At 41.6% G+C, this 18,554-nt stretch overlaps 1 protein-coding gene across 5 annotated transcripts in view; it reads right to left on the reverse strand.

Annotated features, from left to right (window-relative positions):
• The window catches only part of FAT3 (FAT atypical cadherin 3), a 671,242-nt gene that overhangs the window by 455,195 nt on the left and 197,493 nt on the right, over nucleotides 1–18,554 (reverse strand). The window lies entirely within an intron of this gene.

Below are 18,554 nucleotides of genomic sequence, written 5' to 3' on the forward strand. Positions count from 1 at the left end.
TCTGCTCAGGAAGCAAAGCAACACAGAACAGGAACCTGAATATCAAAGTGGGACTGTCAGAAATTGGGAACTCAGAGGCCAAAATGGAACAGATGGACCTCAAAGCTGGCTCGGGGCATCAAGCCAGAAGCTTCTCTTGATGGGACGTTGCTCAAGGATCTGAGAAGCAGATGGTCCTCTCTGCCCATTAGAAGAGTGGGTGCCTAACGCCAGTCCAATCACTCAGGTGACAAGGAACCGGGCTCTGAAGAGCCAAGTCCTTGAAGTTATGCGGAGCTGACAGTCAGTGTCTGAACTCTGAAAGGTGGGAACCCACTCCTTCAAGAAGGACCGTGAATAGCTAGGGTGTGTCACAAGTGAAGGAGAGCATCATCAGATTGCTTTAATTTACACATTTATATGTTAGTAGTCTGGGAACCACTGAACTGCAAAAATGACAGGAGGTCAGAAATGGTATTTTATTCAACTTTAAATCCCCAGCACGTACCCCAGGGCATCAGGCAGCTTGTTACACAGCTAGGCAGTAGTGGAGACTGATCTTAAGTCGAAATCTATCTGGTTCTAGAACCAGTGCTATGAACCAGCATCAAAGTCTCCAGAATGGGACAAAGCCTCTAGATTGGCAGAAGCAGGAGGGATTCACGTCAACTAAACCTATTGTGGTAATTCGTTCACAATATATATAAACATAGAATCATTGTGTTGCACACCCAAAACTAATAGAATGTTATATGTCAGTTATACCTCAAGAAAAAGCAGCAGCAGCAGCAGCAGCAGCAGCAGCAGCAGCAGCAGCAGCAGCAGGAAGAGGTGGGCGGGATTCCATGTCCTTGAATCCTACTCAAGGTCTTTCCAAATTGCATCATGATCAAGGGCTTCTAGAGTGGTAATACAAGCTTGCTTGACCACATGATATAGAAATAGGGCAAACTGAGGGTCCTTCAGACTAGCTGCTGCTGAAGATTACATTCACCACTCATTCATAAAGAGTAGAAAGAAGCACATAGAACATGAGCCCTTACTGTACTTTGGCTGTCAGCAGAGATGATATAAACATACATGTACACGAGATTCTAAGGGAGCTACAGATCCCCTTCATCCTCCTGGTTAAACATCACATTTGTGACACACTGCCAGTGGGGACCATGAGAAGCCACAGTAAGGCAATTCCACTGCACTCTACCTTACTTTCCTGGACTACGAGTTCTCTGAGTTCCGGACTCAGCAGCCTCCATTACTCCATTGTGAGGGGAGCCACCCCAAGACTGATAGTGCCTCTCCTCTGACCAGCATCCTCTGAAGTTCAACCTTCTCAACCCAAGTTAACGGCTTCCCCTATGAAGTAGCTTCTCGTTGCCACTTACAAGTAGCTCAGCCTTCCTTGAAGGTCTCCAAGGATGCTGAGGATTGGGCCTTCTCTGGCCAGTGTCAGGACCCAAAGCAAGCAGGGCCCAGTAGTAATGCCATATCCCTAATATTTGAAAGCAACCAGAAAGAGATCTTTTAACCCCCCCCCACCCCACCCCCCAAAAAAAAACCAAAACAAAACAGAAAAGCTTCATTCACAAACTGTTTGCTGCAGCATTATTACAACCATGGGAAATACTTAGAAAACAATGTGAAGAGGGCACCTGGGGGGCTCAGTGGGCTGAGCATCTGACTCTTGATTTTGGCTCAGGTCATGATATTCAGGTCTGTGGGATCAAGTCCTATGTCAGGCTCTGCACTGAACATAGAGCCCACTTAAGATCCTCTCTCTCTGCCCTTCTCCCCTGCTCATGCATTCTCTCAAAAAAATAAAAAATAAAAAAAGAAAGAAAACAATGTGAAGGTCCAACAGGGAAGAACTCTACACAACTTAAGTGTGACATGCCCATATGTCACAGTATTATACAGACCATAAACCTAATGTTTATAAAGCACTTATTGTCATTGGAAAGTGTTACCTTACGAAGTCACCTGACAAACACAAGGCATAGAAGCATACCATCACATACCAATGCGATCATAAATAAATTCTCAGAAAAAAGATGGAAGGGAAAACACAAAAGTGCATGATCACACTGCAATAGGATCAGAATTATCACTTTCAACTTCTTCTGTCTTCACACTTCTTTAATAGCTCCCAAATTTTCTATACTTGGCAAGCAATCCTTCTAACACTAGAAAAAAATGCAAAATTTATGGCATTCAGCCCTAGGTTGACTGTCAGGTCAGCAACGAGGAAAGGACAAGAGTTTTGCTTTGACATTTTTGCTATGGAACTTTGAGGAACTCTTTCTCCTTCTTCAAAGATCTTACCAAGGCCAAATTTCGGCTGAGCGTTTACCAGCTACTCTGTTGGCAGTCAAATGTAAGGAAAAGATGCCTAATTGTTAGTTCCTGCCACTATATAAGAATCAAAGCTTTCACAACTCTCTGGACCCTTCACAGACCCTTCACAGTTTAACGTGGAACAAGAGAAATGGCAAGTCGCTGAATACTTACTTATAAAGTATTCTTGTGGCAATTTCTGTAGGATAAACTGTGTCCCCTGAAGGCAAGCTATTCAGGAACATTTTTCTCCAAATATTTCATGAAATATTTCATAAAAACATTTTATGAAATCTCAAATAACTTTAAATACATTTACATAGGGGCACCTGGGTGGCTCAGTCAGTTGAGCGTCCGACTTCGGCTAAGATCATGATCTCACGGTTCATGGGTTCAAGTCCCACTTTGGGCCCTGTTCTGACAGCTCAGAGCCTGCCTGGAGCCTGCTTCAGATTCTGTGTCTCCTTCTCTCACTGCCCTTCCCCCTTCCCCCTCATTCATGCTCTGCCTCTCTCTTGCTCTCAAAAGTAAACATTAAAAAAATTAAATGCATTTACATATAGTTCACATCTAGTTAAAAAGCTATCTAAATTAACCAAGTGAGATATGAAACCTTTTTTTAATTATTTTAACAAGCCACAAGGTCACAACGGCAATATCCAACAGGTTCATTGCTAATAACTAGGAATGAAAGTAAATAGCACAACAAAAGTCCTGGAAAGGTGCCCAGCCTCAGCACAGCCTCTGGACACTAAAGAAAGCTGTGTATGTGTGTTCATCCATTGCTTGTCCTGCTTAAGTGGTATGATGGTTCATTTCATACGACAATTTGGCCAAGCTATGGTGGGCAGTTCTTTGGCCAAACACCAGTCGAAATGTTGCTGGGAAGGCATTTTTTATATGTGATAAAGAGTTAAATTAATAACCTTTGAGTAAAGCAGATTATCTTCCATGTATGTGTGGCCCTCATTCAATCAGTTGAAAGCTTTTTAAGCAAAGACCAAGGTTTCCTCAAGAAGGAATTTTCTTCAAGTCTGCAACATAGAAACCCTGTCTGAGTTTCCAGCCTGCTGCCCTGCAGCGGAATGTGGATTTCAGAGAGGAGTGCCAACTCTTAACCTAAATCTCTAGCCTGCTGCTGGCCTGAAGTATGGATTTCAGACTTGCCAGCCACTACATTCATGTGAGTCAATTCCTTAAAATTATTATCTTTCTCTCTACCTCAGTGGGAGATATCTCTCTATCTCTCTATCTCTGTACGTATATACATCATTGGTTCCATTTCTCTAGGGAACCCTGGCTAACACAGGAAGAGTAACCATATTTCTTAGTAGTTTAAGGCAGTCCTGGTTTACACCTGTTGTTTCATGTAATTAAGAGCCACCTCTTTCCCTCTGAAATGTGTCCTGGCTGGGATGAAAAATTACACGATCACTTTACAAGCGGAGTTAAAGACAGATTTATGGTATTCCAAAGTAATGAGCTCCTTTCACTTACAATTCTGTTTTTCAAACTTCTTAGAGACACACAACAAGAAATATACTTCATATCACGGAACAAAACTGACCTTCATGGGCTGTTTTATATTATATAATGTGCCATTTCAAATGCTCTCTGCAACCCAGTAATTTCACTGCATGATCCATGGATGGGAGCATGACTCAGTTTGGAAAGCACTGACTTAGAGGAATGCAGGGCTGACCGGCTTGCAGTGTTTATTCCTGTCTCAGGACACACTGGTGAGAGGGAGGGGAAAGAGGGAAGTATGCATATCAGAGATTTTACTCTGTCTGTACTCCACACAGTCTTTGGTTTTGTTTCCCCTAAACGTAAATGAAGGAAACATGAGGCATCATGTAGGAATACAATTCTAGAGTGTTTTCTGGGAGTGCATCTCCAGCTTCCTGAGTCCTACATACAGAGAGGAGGGAGAATGGGCGATATCAGCATCCCATTGGGTTGCACTGCCTCTAACTTCACTCTCCTCCTGCCCCATTTAATTCCCTGGCAGGAGGACCCATACAGTCCAGTTCTGATCACTAGCCACTAAGTAAATATCTCCTGTCTGCCTGTGCCAGGCACAGGCAAGACATGACTTCCCCTGCCGCCAAGTCCCTGCAGCTCTCAGCTGCAAACAGAATAAACTCCAAATCCCATGTTTGTATTGCAAACAGGTCCCAAAAGCTTGAGGATAGATTTGGCTCAACCAGAGGGGCCCAAGTTTGATACAGGCACTTTCCCATCAAGCATTGTTCTTATCGAAAAAGTGAAGGAAAGTCAAGGTGGAACAGGCAAGAAGCAGGGAGCAGGAGTTCAGGAGCACGGTTGAGTTCAGGAATGAATGGGCTGGTACTCACACAAGGAGGAAATATCAGTGTGAAAAGAGGCTCCCATGGAGGAGAACTAGGTGGCCTTCCTGATGGCACAATCCAATTTGACCAGCGAGCCCAAAGAAAACGTGGCATAAAGATTTGCTACAGGTGGGTGAAGAGCATAGGAACAGCTCTCGAGTTGCAAGGTCTGTTAGATCCGCTTTCAAAACTCTGACCTGTCGCACTTGCTGGGTGACTCAGACAAAGGTTGATTCACCCTCTTAACTCAGTATCTTCATTTGTCCAACAGGGAGGAGAAAACAGCAGCTGTGGGAAAAGAGAAGCTCTAATGATGATTGCACAGGCTTGGCTTGCCGTGGGCCCTCCGCCTGGGGACTGGGTAAACACTTTCCCTCTCATCTGTATTTCATCCACCACCCCCTTATAAATGGCGAGTTGCCTCAGCTTCAAGAGAACAAAAACACAAGATATGGCCAAGAGAAAAGAGAAATGTATCTCCAATGTTTTGAGGTAGACTGTCACTCAATAAAATGCAAGCTATATTTTTAACCAAAAGACAGTGTTTCCCGAAAGCTTTCCCTTCAAGTCTGTTTAGAGACAAAAATCTAAGATCTCCAAAAGTTGCTGATGCAAATTCCATAAACCCATGTAAGCACACAATTGCTCAATTACCATACACATGGTCACTTGCCAATAAAACAGGAGGAAGCAAAAAAATATATATATAATTCAGATGCCTTATGCAGGCTTACACTGCTTCAGCAACAGACTGGAAGGGGCTCAACAGAGAATTATACATCAAATTGGAACTAATTAATATAGGACCAGACATTTTTTTCTAGCTAATTTTGTTGACAGCAAGAGCCAAGTGAATGAAAACTGAACCATATCTTCTGTTCTAAAATATAGAAAATGTTTTTAAATGTCTAGGCTCTCAGCAGTTAGAAACCATTAAATAGCAAATCACAGGAATTGATACAATTAAATTCAAAATGATATTCAAGTTACAACATAAGTGAACTCTGACAAACAAAAACCTGAAAAAATTATTCAAGATATACTGAGATAAAATTAGTTATCCAAACCTGAAAGAAGATTTTGTTTGTTCTTTTGAAAGACACATTTCTGTTGAGTTATGCAATATCAACAGGCATGAAAATGATCTGAGACAGGAAAACATCAGTTCATAGAAAATGAGAAAGTTAATAAATGAAGTCAAACTGGGTATTTTATGAGCTCTGCTGAAAATACGATGCATAGAAGTAAAATACCATCGTTATGACTGAGCATAATAAAACCGATTACTTGTCTTAAAGGCTATGTGTGATAGAAATCATTTAAATCAATTGAGTTACTGTTTCTTAGCAATTTGATCAAAAGGAAAAAATAGTGTAATTGGAAATCAAGTGCTCCTCTGGGAGCATAGAAACAAGGCAGCTGGGTTTCTAAGTGTACTTTAATCTGTTTGTGTATTTTCCTCTTGTTTAAAAAAAGGAAAGACAGGAAAGATTTACTGAATCAGGCTGCCAAAGTCCTGGAATTGGTAGAATTTAAATTATCAGTAAGGATTTAGTTAAGACAAACAGTTAGCTCTGCCCCCACGCCCCATCCAAGGGTGGAAAGGCCCACCAGAGCCTATTCCGGCCAAGTCTTCTGGAACTGCTGAATCCTCCAGGGCCAGAACTTGGATGTGAAATCCCACTAGGTAATAAAACTGGTGGGAGATGAGAGCAGGGGCTCTACGATGGATTTGTCAACCTCTTTGTTAAAGGTCAAATAAGAAGTATTTTGTTATTTTTAATTTTTAAAAATTATGTATTTATTTTAAGTTTATGTCTTTATCTGGGAGTGGGGGGTGGGGGAGGGACAGAGAGAAGGAGAGAGAGAATCCCAAGCAGGCTCCATGCTGTCAGTGCAGAGCCCGACCTGGGGCTCAAACCCATGAACCGTGAGACTACAACCTGAGCTAAAATCAAGAGTCAGATGCTCAACGGACTGAGACACCCAGGCATCCCAAATAATAAGTATTTGAGGTTTTATGATTCACATAGTTTCTGTGGAAACTACTCATCTCTGCGCTTGTATGGCAAAAGGTGTGTCCCATTACAACTTTATTTACAAAATCAGGTGGCCAGCCTACACACTGGACTCTGCTCATCCCTGTGCTTACAATCAACTACAGAAATCAGAATGGGCTCAAAATCTAAATGAACTTTGCGTGTTTCTCCTGCTTCATCCACCATAAACAGAATGATCTTTCATGTAAACCAAGCTTCTTTCCCCCTTCCTTAAAGACTCGAAGAGGTGAGTACTCCTGGGGTCTACATGTGATGTTGTCATTTAGCCAGAGGGATGGCAGGAAATCTTTCAAATAAATTAAAGAGAGTACAACTAAAATTGACTCACTAGCTCCAGATTGTCACTTACTTCATTTACGGCAAATCAGGGACCCTGGCTGTAGTGACAGGTACACAGCTGGAGATAAACAAATATACACCAGTAACACAAATCATAAACATAGAGTTATTTGAAAGGCAGAAAATAGAAATTCAAAATTCCTCCATTGGTTGGCTAATCCAAATATGAAGATAAGCACTATCCCAACACTCCTGGGGATTAAAGAAATTCAAAGTCCAGAAGAAATATAATATACTCTCCTATCTCTGCTTTATATCTTATAATTAATCTTCATAGGGATCTTCAGTGTTTTTAAGCCCCACACTCTCTCCTTCAGGCACCCTTACAAATGGGGTTTAAAAAGCTGGGGTCTTATGAATTTCCTGGATCTTTGTAGGTCAATATAAATGCCCATCACCTGCAACCGATTACAAGGTTTTCCTGGGAGCCAGGTTTTTTGTGAAAGTCCCTTAACCTTTTAAGAGTGCTACACGGAGAGCACGTGGGTGGCTCAGTCAATTAAGCATCCGACTCTTGATTTTAGGTCAGGCCATGATCTCATGGCTTGTGAGTTTGAGTCCCACATCAAGCTCTGCACTGACAGCATGGAACTTGTTTGGGATTCCCTATTCCCCTTTCTCTTTGTCTCTCCTCTGCTCACGTTCTCAGTCTCTTTCTCAAAAGTAAAGAAATAAGCATTAAAAAAACAAAAACAAAAACAAGATGACCTCCCTCCTCAAAACAAACAAACAAACAAATGCTACATAGAGATGAAAATAACACCTGGGCACACCACCATGAAACATAAGAAAATTTAACAGGATTAAAAAGATGACATTATCAGGAAAGCTGTTTTTTAATTAGAATGCGTACATAAGGAAAATAAAATCCAGTGGTCACAATAATGGTTCTGATTTCCAAGGGAATTCCCACAGAAAGCACTAAGAATTTAAGACAGAATATGGGGCACCTGGGTGGCTCAGTCGGTTGAGTGTCCAACTTCGGCTCAGGTTATGATCTCACTGTCCATGAGCTTGAGCCCCGCGTCGGGTTCTGTGCTGACAGCTCAGAGCCTGGAGCCTGCTTCGGATTCTGTGTCTCCCTCTCTCCCCGCTCCTCCCTGTTCGTACTCTGTCTCTCTCTCTCTCAAAAATAAATAAACATTAATAAAATTAAGATCGAATATTAATTGGAGATAGGGGAACAAGAAGCCTGCATTCAAGGGCTTTCTTTCATTCAGTGAATACATCAGGAGTCTGGTGAGTAAGGCCAAACTCTCTTCTAAAACCTCCTTTGTTTTGTTCATAATTTTTAAAGACTAGATGGATGTTTGGCCAATTAGGTCCAGATATTATAAAAACAGTCTTCTCTCCAGGCCCAACGGTGTGCTAAAACTATAGCAGGCATGTCTGTGTTCTGCAGACCAAAAGTATTGTGAGGGCAGAGGCTCTATCTTTGTTAGCCACCCACACCAGTAGGGCATTTCTCAGCAAAGTTAGGTCAATTAAAATTTAAAAAAAACCAAACAGTTTACTTGAAAAAGAACTTGGATTCAAAACAAAATTCAAACAAATTGCCTCCGCAAACCCATATTATGCACCTGTCAGGACAGGCAGGGATGAGCACTCTTGGCTGGTGAGCTCCCCGGGGCAGTGGGGTCAATGAGCATTTCAGACGGGTCCTGGGGCACCTTCTTCAGGCACAGGGAGGCTGACTTGGTCTAAGTTGTGTTTTTGCCAAAGATGCTCATCACCTTCTGATGACTTGGCGTGCAGAATCATGCTTGGAAAGGGAGTGAGGACTGGAGCAAGGCATAGAGGCTACGAGATGCCTGGTGCTATTAGGAAGGAAAGGTTTGTTTTCTCCTTTGGAGGGAGAGGAAGTTGTTGAACTCATTCATGGAAGTTTGTTGCTGCCATTGTTGTTGCAATTATTTCTATTATTTTTTAAATCAATGTCTCTGCTAGCCTAGGGAAAGCTGGCTTTTTGGGGGTAGGAGTTTACCATTATGTACAACACATTGACTAAGTGATGGATTTACTAAGTGGTATGGAATAATACCTCAGTTATCCAGTATGAGGGAATTTTCTAGACACATGAATTATTCTCTCTGATGTGTCAACATTTATTAGGAGGTGTTTTGATAGGTGAAGAAATCAGATTTGGAAGAGAATTTGATACTTATACATACAAACAGCTCATTTTGATCAAGAGAAAGGCAAGACTCCACTAAGTGACACGCTTAAGGCTACGACCCCAGTCAGTGACTGACTGACAGAAAGCCACAATTCCCACTTCAGAATTCCCCAGACACTCACGCAATAGGTATTCACTGCGCACCTGCTAAACCTGCTATTGTTTTCTCTCCTAAATTGAAAAAAAAAAATGGTTCTCACCTAAGTTTAAGGACAGCTATCTCTTAAAGATCCACAGGGAGCAGTAAATAATCCACCATTATCACTAAAGTCATTCTATCACTTCAGTTTTTTTTTTTTATAATTTTATTTCTAAATATTCTGTTAGTCCATTCTTCCCCATCAAGAGTGATTTAAGAATGGGGTACATGAAGAGCCCATCTATGCAACTTTGCTCACGCTGTGGGTCTGACCAGCATGTTTTCCCTTGTGTATCTCCTCTTCCCCTTCCGGTGAGCTCCTGTCCACCTGTCAAATCCCTTCAGATATCAGTTCCTCTCTGAAGATGTCTCTGGTTCACACACTCCCTCAGGAAAGTCAACCATGACCTCTTGCATGCTAATTGTTTACCTTGTGCATTTCTGAGGCTACCCTCGCTCACCACGCTTTTGTATTTTATTGCACTGTATTATTTTACTGTAGGAGTGTACTTGTTGGTTTACCTATCTGTCTTCCTACTTCCTGGTACTTCTGGGAGAACAGAGTCCATTTCTTCCCATTTTGGTATTTCCAGAATCAGTGTGATACCTAAGAGGTACACGATGTTTAAATATTTTTTATGATGAATTTGAGTGTGTACAATTCAAAATTGAATCCCTACAATGGGTTTAATTATCTAATGAGAAACAACCCTGTCATTAGCTGACAGTGAACTGTTCTCCACAGCTGTGACTTAGAAATAGCTTTCATAATATATTAGCATTTTTAAATTTTTTAAAAAATTTTTGTTTATTTTTGAGAGAGACAGAGACAAAGTGTGAGCAGGGGAGGGGCAGAGAGAGAGGGAGACACAGAATCTGAAGCAGGCTCCAGGCTCTGAGCTGTCAGCACAGGGCCCAATGCGGAGCTCGAACTCAGGAACCGTGAGATCATGACCTGAGCTGAAGTTGGACGCCCAACCGATGGAGCCATCCAGGTGCCCCAATATGTTAGCATTTTTAAAGCAGGAACTGAACAACAACAACAAAATCATGACAGATTCTTAAGAACTATCAAAACAGTAGGTCTGACAAAAGCAATAACGACTAGAAAGTCATTTCTAAACCTACAGAACCCAACAATTGCCTCAATATCTTTTTACCCTCCATTCCTTTGCTTAGCCCCGAGATTGTTCTGCATTGCTGGTATTTTCCAAGGCACACAACCAAGCGGCCTTGGCCAAGTTCCCCAGGACACTGCCTAACCTCCGGCATCTGTCCTGGTCCCATCCTCTGCTCCAACCGAAGCTCAGACACATCAATCTTTCTCAGCAGGATGTAAACAGATCTGCACCTGTGAAGGGTGCTGGAGGAGCGGGCAAGAGAGAGTCTTAACTTCTGGGTATTTGCCCTCTGAACTGGGACCTAATAAGAAGCGCATCTCACAGGCGACCTCATGCCTAAAATGCCTAAAATCTCACCCATTAGGCAAAATTTCTGGGTGGGTTGCTAAAATGTTAACTCCCTTCAAGGGACTGGTGACAACTGTTTATGTGAACTGTTTGCATCTCCAGCAGACAGTCTTGTGCAGTGGATAAAGCACTAACAGAATTGAGAAATAATCGGATCCAGGTGGCCTTGCTCTTCTTACATAACCTGAAGTAAACACAGCTTATCCATTTTCCTAATTAGAGAAAAATGTATAAGAAATACGAATTGAATTATTTATTTGCATAAATTATCATTTACATTAACATAGAAAGTTTTAAAAATAAAACTTCAAGGGATCCTGTCTGCGTAGAGATGGTTTGCTCTGAATTTTAAGGAACAGGATTCAAAACAAAGCAAAAACTCTATACTAGAAGATAAGTACATTTACCCATAGTTATTCACATTCTTTCTCACCTTCAAGGTGGTAGAGGCTAAAACAAAGCACAGTTCAGGGGCCAATTTCGACCTTGCAAAGCCAATGGTACCAGGGAGACCCCCAAAGTCACTACTAGACTCCAGATGCTTCGAACCACCTGCCGGTACATGGACTTAATTCCCGGTGATACTTTTGTTCCTTTCTGACATTACAGATGTCTTTTTTTCAACTATGATAGCATCTTCCTAAACCACAGCCATTGACATTTGAAGCATGGAGGCAGAATATGGTGTAGTGAGACTTCACTCTCCCGAAACTGTGGCCAACAGGAGATAAATAAAATGAAATTCTGCTGCCCTGGTGATAATGCAAGAGGACAGATTAGCTAACGGCATGGGGCATCTGTTCCCACTCTAAAGATTCTGATTCTATACCCACTCAGATTTGGACATGCCAAGAACACACAACCATCTAGGAATGCAGGACTCAAGGCATATAACCAGCCAAACGGCTGACCAGTCCGTGGAATGCCATCAGCACTCTTTGCTGAATAAATTAAGTCCGATGAGAATGCATTTTAAAATGTGAAATGGCGGAATTATTCTAGGCTTGTAACTCACAAAGAGAACAAGTTAAATAGACACCACAGTTATTCACACTGAAACTGGCAGAAGAATCTATTTTTGCCCCAGAGCGTCAGGAAAAGAAAGTTTTGTATTTTTCAATTGGGAATGTTCTGAAGCAAAGATGTCACCACAAAAATATTAAAACACAAGCCAAATTTATCTAAGTAAGTGTATTCTTTAGATATTTTTAAAGCCCAGATGCGAGAGGGTAGTGTATTTTGTTCTCTTGCGGAGAAAATTGTGCTTTTATTACATACAGCTCTGTCAAGCGTGTTTCCAAGAAAACCATCTAAGCCCATGTGTTGTATTTCTCATGGGCCAAGAGGTAGCAGAGAAATACAAAACTGATGTAATGCTTTAAAAAGGAGAAATTAGAAAAGACAGGCTAAAGTTAGAATAAGATTCTATGAAAGTAACTACATTTTATTTTGCAATGGAAAACCACCAGTGCTGGGGCTGGACAAAAGCAAAATCACCTAGAAGGTCTAACTTTCTAATCAACTTCAAGTATCCTGTATTAGCTGGATCACCAAACCAAGGAGCATCTCTCCGAGTCTCTCCTCAAACACCAGACTGTCACTTGTTCACTAGCTTTCTGGGGCACTATTGGTTCCCTAAGAGGTTTTCGTTCCTTGCTCATGAATCGAGGGCATGGGGAATGACCGTGCTCTCACCCAGCTTGTGTTTAGACAGATGAATTCTGTTGTAAGCAAAATGACTTAACTCAAAGCCTAAGGATAGAAGGCAAAGAGAAATGGCAAAGATCAACAATGGTATGCCGGCATGCAGAACAGGGGGGGAAATCATAAGAGCTGAGCCTCACTAACTGAGCAGTCACTCATCAAAGAAGCATACATGCCAGGGCATTCTCAGACCTCCTCACACAGAATGCAAGGCAAACCAAGAAGACAGGTGTGGCGTCATCTGCATCTACAGCAACAGCTGAAAAGACAACCAATGCCAATGTTACCAGCATGTACTCACAGATCCCACGGTGACAGGGATATTGGGCCAAGAAAACAGCATCTCCTTCACAGGAGGCCCTACTGAGACGAACCACACCTTCACCTCAGTCTACTAAGAACATTTATTTATCTAGTCTTCAACACACTGAAGACTCCTGGGTCAGAAATTTTCCTCTACTGACTGTCAACATGTATGGAAATAATGTTCTTGGCAACAATTCCAATGATTATATAGAAAACTCTTAAATTTTCAACTTTGTGCTGTTCAGCAAACCCATCTCATACTGTCTATTTCTCTTTTATTGCTTTTAGTTCAAGCAGGAAAAGCAGAAATTCTAGGCATCCAGTAGAGTATGAAGGGGCCTCTGGTGGGAAGACACAGTATGAGGAAGGCCAACTCAGACTGAGAAAACTCTCAGAAAGGAACTCTTCCTCCATCCCCTACCCACAGAAACCTAAACACAAGAATGTGATAAGAACACAGACACGTAGTTAGAGAAAAATGTAGCCCCATTTGACAGTTACTATCTACATACTCTAGCCAAACAATTACTCATGGTGGATTAAAAGTCACATTTGAGACCAGTCAATACACATACTTAATAAACTACCATTTGCTGAACACCTACTGTGTTCTTCTACATACAGTAACCACTTTACCATCACAATCAGTATCATGAAAGGCAGATACTTTTCTCCCTATTGTACAGATGAGGACAGGCCACCATGCTCAATGTCTGACCTACCACCCCAATAAATGCGTTCTCAAACACAAAGGGCTCCTCTGTTGACATTAAAAACTGCATAGATTCTGGGGCACCTGGGTGGCCCAGGCGGCTAAGTGTCCAACTCCTGATTTCAGCTCAGGCTATGATCTCACAGCTTATGAGTTCAAGCCCCATGTTGGCCTCTATGCTGATGGTGTGGAGCCTACTTGGAATCCTCTCTCTCCCTCTCTCCCTGTCCCACCCCTGTGCACCCTCTCTCTCTTTCTCTCAAAATAAATAAATAAACATTTTTTTTTTTAAATTGCATAGGTTCCCATCAGAATAGTTGGACTCTTACTCTTTTAAGAAAATCCAGGGGTGCCTGGGTAGCTCAGTCGGTTAAGCATTCGACTTCAGCTCAGGTCATGATCTCACGGTTCATGGGTTTGAGCCCGTGTAGGGCTCTGTGCTGGCAGCTCGGAGCCTGGAGCCTGCTTCAGATTCTGTGTCTCCTTCTTTCTTTGTCCCTCCCCCACTCATGCTCTATCTCTCTCTCTCTCTCAAAAATAAATAAACATTAAAAAAAAATAAAATCCAACAAGATGAAACAGCACATTTTGAATTTTACTAGTCTCCATTACATCAAAGTACATTAAGATACAAAAAGGAGTGTATTTATGTGGGAACCATTATAGTTACTGAGTCTCCAAACAATGGCTGGTACTGATATGGATCTAAGTATCCCATGTGAACAATCTCCAGTCCCCCATGAGCCGAAGGACGATACGTTAAAAATGGTACCCTATACTCTGCTACTTCTCTAGGTAAATTCTCATGAAGGAAAATGGCATGTGGGGACTAAAATATCCATTCACTCTCCTGCAGAAGCAAAGACATCAACACACCACCACTTTGGTTTGGGTCTTTGTAACTCTGGAGAAAGATGGAAAATTTGGGGAAAGCCCAGACAAGAGCAGTGAAAATGATAAAAGGGTTCAAAGGTAAGAAAAAAGGCTGAAGAATGAAGATTAATTAGCCTGAGGAAGAAAAGACAGTGAGGAACTTAATATTCTCCTTGATATATAGGAAAGACTATTACACAAAATATGATCACCATGATTCACTATTCCACTGAGAATGAAAACAGAGGAAACAGCATGATGGGAAAGCATGATGAATTTAGATTACATATAAGATAGATCTTTCATTCTAAGAGTTGGAGACAATAAACTCGGAGGCAGTTTAAGGACTGTGCAAACTTCACCTTCTGGCAAAACCGATTCATATTCTTTTGGCTTCCCTTGCCCAATGTAAATGCCACCTCCCCCAACAACCTCTTTATTCTTTCTACATGGAATAGAACCAGTATTTCTCAAATCTGAGGGAGCATCGATATGTCCTGAAGGGCTTATCAAAATACAGATTCCTTGGCCCCAGCCCAGAAGAGGTTCATGTGGGGCCTGGGAAATCGCATTTCCAGCAAGGAGCAGGCCCATAGACACATTTGCAGAAGAAACAACCTCGACACAATCGCTCCTTACTCTTCCTTCTCATAAAAATGCATCTGTACTTCCCAAGCCATTGGTCATTGTTCCTATAACTCAGAATTTCATGTACTTTCCTACTAGACTTTGGTCTGATTCAACTTTGATGTCTCTACGGTCCTAGCACGATGCCAGTAACACGGCGGGCTTATGAAAGACCATCTTTAACATGTTCCTTTAAAAGTGGGTCATTCTATGGGGCGCCTGGGTGGCGCAGTCGGTTAAGCATCCGACTTCAGCCAGGTCACGATCTCGCGGTCCGTGAGTTCGAGCCCCGCGTCAGGCTCTGGGCTGATGGCTCAGAGCCTGGAGCCTGTTTCCGATTCTGTGTCTCCCTCTCTCTCTGCCCCTCCCCCGTTCATGCTCTGTCTCTCTCTGTCCCAAAAATAAATAATAAAAAAAAACGTTGAAAAAAAAATTTAAAAAAAAATAAAAAAATAAATAAATAAATAAATAAATAAAAGTGGGTCATTCCAACTCGACTACACATCTTCACTGCCTTTATCATTTCTCATGTATTTCTTTATCCTGTTTCCTTGCCTAAGTGACTCCACAGCTTTAAGACCCGCCGGTTTATGCATATGAAATTGTCACATATACCAACTGTACCTCACGTTCAAAATGAAGAAAAAAAAATCTAGTGTGATGTATGAAAACTTCCTTCCCACAAGGTTTATTTTTCCTCATTAGAATAGACTTTTGGCTTATGTCCCCAAGACTATATTCCAAGAAAATGGCAGGAAAAGAGCCATATTTTTTATTTATTGTTTATTTTGCAGGGAGGCCAGGGAGGTCAATGAGCAAATAAGGACCTGGCATGTCTGGAATCATGCTGGGTGCAGCTGAAGTCTGGGCCAGAAACTGATCTGGAAAATTATTCAGCAAACCCACCCCTCCCTCCCATCAGCTACTAAGCTTACTTATTGGCTAAGAACTAAAAGCAAAATATGACACAAGAATTTACAGAATAGCAAAAACAAGAAGCCTCTAATGAAAAAGAAAAACAGGGGAAGCCTCTTGGGCTTCAGGTTAACTCAAGGCGACCCAGCAAAGGTAAGTGTCAGATCGTATGCCCGGGACATCACAATCCCTCAGGTGCCTCAAAAGCAAGGTGAGTGCTCCACTCTCCCCCGCAACAGACAAGTCCCAGAGTGATTATTCGCACACACACCATAAAAAAAAATCAAGTACAGTGAACTTTTAAACAGCCACATAACGCAATCTGCATGCAGGTGAGAAAGCCAGGGCAGTAAAACGTACAAAGGATTTCTGGATTTGTGGAATCCCACACCTGCGGTACATCTGATGATTAAAAAAAAAGAAATCCCTGACCACTCTCCACAAAGCAGATATGGTCATAATCTTTAAAAGATCCTTAAGTAAGAGAAATCTAAAGAGTGGGCTTTTAAAATTATTACTCCTTACTTCTTCACCCTTGTTTATTCTGTGCCATTTTTCTTTTCCTTTTCCTAGAATCAAATAATGCATGCTCTTTGTTACCTCTTCTCACAAATGAATAGATGAACCAATGCTCCAGCATGATTTAGCAGTCAGAAAGATTATGTCCATTCCACTACACTGTATTCAGGAAAATTAAAAGATCTGTTATCCCAACCGCCAGTAAAAAAAAAAAAAAAAAAAAAAAAAAAAAAAAAAATGCTGTCTGAGGCTGGCGAAACACAGAAGAAAATAAAAAATATAACTCTATGCTGTAAGCACTACCCAGCAATCACACTGGCTCATAACTGTGAAATATGGTCATTATCTTACGGAACTGATCTAATTTTGTACTCAGTGCCCTAAAATAAAGGGTTTCTTTTGAATACCAAATAAAGAACCAGGACCAAAAAAAAAAAAAAAAATGATAATAATTTGATAGCACTTTAAAGCACAGCTTACTTTCCACCCTCCTGACACACTAAATAGCAAGTGACAACCTACTCCAGAGGTTGAATGAAGGAAAGAAGATGCATTTGCTGAGCTGAGGAAATGCCCCAGATAAACTGTTGTGGAGGACTGATATTAGCTCATTAGAGGGCTTAATACATGGGACGCAAACAGCATAGTTAACGGAAATCTACATAGATATTTATTAGAAGGCAGCTGGAATAACACATGATGAAATTCTTTTCTTCAACACAAAGAAATGGAGGGAAAAAATGCTTTATCTCTTTAAAAGTGTCAATGTTCAGACTGTAGTGATGTATATATATTATATATACAAAAACTTCATTAGTTCCAGTTAATAAAGAAAGGAAATATACTGTAGTGACATTTATGAACATCCACCCTCAAATCCTGAATAAGGAGAATTATATACTTGGTCAGAGGAATTTAATTTGAAATGCCACAGGAAGAAAGCCCAGAGAAGATGCAGAATCGTTTCTCATGAGACTTATCTGCAGTGAAGGAAATAAAAACAACACTTCTACACATAATGTTTAATTCATTAACAGTTGACAGGATTATTAAAGAAAAATATTTAAAGAGCAGAATTTTAAAATGGAATTCTGCTGAAAATTATTCCATTTTATTTTCTCATCAAAGAGAGCCCTTAACCTAATCCCATAGTTTGAAAGAATGGAATTAAGGTCACTCTCTCATTTACTCAAATCATTAAAAATGCCTTCCGTAATGCCACTCCTTCCATAATTTCTGTTGGAGTTAATGTGCTTGCTAATCCTCCCATTTTCTCAACACCACAACTTACACAGAGAGTCCGTCACACATTCTGTATTTAAACCATGCTTCTGAAGATTTGTCTGCCCTCCCATAATATGATCCACCAATCACCGAGAGGGACCTCAACACCACAATGTGCATGTGAACCTGGAACCCCGCCTCACCAGACAAAGAAGGACAATATGTGAGTGGGCATCATGGGGCAAAAGAATGTGGAGGGCTGGCATGTGGCAAGTGGCCACCATGGGTCCTGCCCTGGGCGAGATCTTCCACACACTTATTTAATTCACTGTATTCTCGGGGCGCCTGGGTGGCTCAGTCGGTTAAGCGTCCGACTTCAGCTCAGGTCACGATCTCACGGTCCATGAGTTCGAGCCCCGCGTCGGGCTCTGGGCTGATGATGGCCCAGAGCCTGGAGCCTGCTTCCGATTCTGTGTCTCCCTCTCTCTCTGACCCTCCCCCGTTCATGCTCTGCCTCTCTCTGTCTCAAAAGTAAATAAATGTTAAAAAAAAATTAATTCACTGTATTCTCCCAACTCAAGCTGTGATTATTACTCCAATGGCATTTGTAGAGGAACCGAGATTCCTAGAGCCTTTGCAACTGGCCAGAGTCCAAACAGCTAAGCAGAAAAGAACTGGAGTCCAAATCCTGAAGCTATCCCACTGCGGTGGACTGAATTGTGTCCCCAAAATTCCTATGCTGAAGCCCTAATAGCCAGTGTGACTGTATTTGGAGATGGGGCCTCTAATGCAATAATTCAGATTAAATGAGGTCAGTAACTGTGGGA

Source organism: Leopardus geoffroyi, chromosome D1 (assembly GCF_018350155.1).
Source record: "Leopardus geoffroyi isolate Oge1 chromosome D1, O.geoffroyi_Oge1_pat1.0, whole genome shotgun sequence".
Lineage (NCBI taxonomy): Eukaryota > Metazoa > Chordata > Mammalia > Carnivora > Felidae > Leopardus > Leopardus geoffroyi.